Source organism: Biomphalaria glabrata, chromosome 6 (genome assembly GCF_947242115.1).
Source record: "Biomphalaria glabrata chromosome 6, xgBioGlab47.1, whole genome shotgun sequence".
NCBI classification, from domain to species: domain Eukaryota; kingdom Metazoa; phylum Mollusca; class Gastropoda; family Planorbidae; genus Biomphalaria; species Biomphalaria glabrata.
This window is the reverse complement of record NC_074716.1, coordinates 54,801,781-54,804,495: the sequence shown is the minus strand read 5'-3', so window position 1 is coordinate 54,804,495 and position 2,715 is coordinate 54,801,781. Positions and strand designations below refer to the sequence as shown.

The 2,715-nt window shown below is 30.2% G+C and overlaps 1 long non-coding RNA gene across 1 annotated transcript; it reads right to left on the bottom strand.

Moving 5' to 3' along the window:
• Positions 1–387: 387 nt before the first annotated feature.
• Positions 388–1,202, bottom strand: LOC129926578 (uncharacterized). The gene is made up of 2 exons (XR_008778282.1): positions 1,115–1,202; positions 388–532 (listed from the first exon to the last, which is right to left on the bottom strand). It is a non-coding gene; the product is annotated as an uncharacterized LOC129926578 (long non-coding RNA).
• Positions 1,203–2,715: the final 1,513 nt, after the last annotated feature.

Genomic DNA, 2,715 nt, shown 5'->3' with positions numbered 1-2,715 from the left:
TTGTGTGATTATGTTTTCGATTTTCAGAATTGGACTTGTGCCTTTTTATGATCAGTAATAGAAATCCGCAAAATTGTAGTCAAACTGAATATCCCTTTGATTGGATCAATAAAAATTAACTTATCTTAGAATGGACCTCATTCACCAACATTTAGTAACGTGATCTTATTGGTAAAACAATGAAAAAAACTGTCTCGTGACAACCATTATGAATTACACATGAGATCGTAAATTATATAGAAGAGATATAGCACCACGTGGCTAAATGTTGTTTGTTTACAATTGGTGAATAAGGTCCATTGAAAACTATCTAAGATCCATAATGCCCCCAATAATGAAGAATAAGAAATTACAGAAATAGTTAAGACTAACATAAGCCTGACAATAAAATGTATAGTTCTTATTTAATTAGCTTTCTTGACATTATTATAATTAAGCCACATAAGAAAACATGTAAATTGTCACTAGCTTTAGCAAAGCTTCATTGATGTCTTTGTTAATTTGTGGAGAGGTATCAATCTTGGCTAGTATGCTAAAAAAAATAGAAAAGAATATTTATTAAACTGCTTTATAAATAAACTAAATCCATAACATATATAAATTAAAATGTATGTAATACATATATCAAGATATACAAAAAAAAAATTTGAAAACTAAGGGCTTAATTAAATGACATTATAATATTTTGTTACTCGCCAGCATTGATTATTTCAACCAAACAATTGAAATAGCCTTATTTTTAACTTTTCACAATTTCTTTTTTATTAAGGGCCACCAAATTCACCTTGCCTATGGCATCCAATCACCAAAGGCCAGCACTGCCAGCACAATGGCCATATGCAAATACATTTCCCCAACTAATGTCAGGTACCCATTAAAGTTGGGTGGGTTACTCCAAGGCGCCCTTTTAATTCCTGAATTAAAAAAAAATTCTAATCTTTGCTAGAGACAATAGTCTTGAGTAAACTTAGAAATAAAATGAGATTGTCTAGATTACTAACAAGATCTAGTGACAATCTAGTCTATATAAAATGGACAATAATTATTAAAAAAGAAATTTAAAATCATTAAATAAAATTTAATTTAATTTCTAATTATTAATAAAATATCTTACCAGAATGCTAGCCACTCTTTCTAAAACTATGACCAGTGCCTTATTTAAATCTTGAATTATATTTCTAGTCTAGGAGTTCCAATCAATTTTGTTGTATACAAAGGCCATGATACTGATTATAGAAATATGCCAGAGGTCTGTTTCAGCATCTGAGTAAATAAATTAATGAAACTCCTATGACTCTAAGTTAGGGTAATGTCATCTTTCATATCTGTATTAAAAAAAAACAAAAAAAAACAAAAAAAAACTGGACATACATTCCTCATTATCAGTTTCCATCCTGTTTGTCATTTAAATATTTTAGACATTCCTTTTACATTCCAGCCAAGATCTCGCAGCGGACAGTAAAAAAGGCAGTTTGAACTTCAGATCATTGTGTCAACCGTCTCGTGCAAACCACAAAACCAGGCAGTTTTATCAAGATCCACCTAAGAATGAAAAATACTATAAGATACACTTTCACATTACATCTAGAAAAGGATAGCTATATTTAACTTGATCTAGTAGAAGATGTAAAACTATCATACTCATATAATGTAGATTAACAAACTGATTCAAGATAAATACTATTAAGCCAATCCTACACCCATACTACTTGTATACATAAAATTGGGTGGATCTATAATTTTAGATCTAGATAGACTAGATTCTTATTAAAATTCTAGATCTTTTCTATTAAGTAATAAAAACCTTTAAAATGTATTTTAATATGGATGAAGCTGAACAGAAAGGATTGGAAAATAGTCGATGCCAACGCAGAGGCTCTTGTTCTCGTATGAGCCATAGTTGTCTATTGACTGAAGGTGGTGGAGATAATTCAACAAGATGATTTACAATGTAATTTAAGAGATCTGTCTAGGTTAGTTCATTATTTTTCTTGAAGATTTCTATGATCAAGTCTAGATTTTCTAGATCTAGCATCATATACAATAATTTCTAGAGATCTAGTGCTAAGTCCTATACATATGGGATCTAGATCTAATCAAGATCTATCTAAAATCAGAATAAAAAATATGGAATGTCACACTAGATTTAGAATAGAATAGCAAAGTTTTACCAATATCTAGATTTTTAGTCCAGTAAATCAACTTATATAGATCAAAATATAAATTAAATTCACCTTTATCTATCCCTTAGTCTGATGGACTGTTAAGGCACCACACAAGGTTTGTCGACCATTCTTTTCCTCACCGTCTTTTGAATGACTAATTCCTGAGAATAGTAAACCGTTATTGTTAAAGAATATACAGGTAATCAGTGCTACAAAAAGTAAAGAAATAGGTGCCGGAGCTAAGTGATGGATTGCCTTTTAACAACTAATAAATAAATAATAAACTTTAAAATACAAAAGTAACTTTTTCGCTGCATTGAAAAAAGTGCCGGTATGCTGTACCAGTGCTTACTGTAATGCTGCTGACCTGAAAAATTGTAGTTAAACTAAATAATACAGTAATATTAAGCCCATACTAATTAGTCTTAGATATATAGATCTAGAAATTATATTGACATTGTGTAGATCTAGTCAATCTAGATTTCAAAGCAAAGAAAACAGAAGAACGGTAGACCATAAGGCAAAGACGATAGGATTGACATGGACCAAG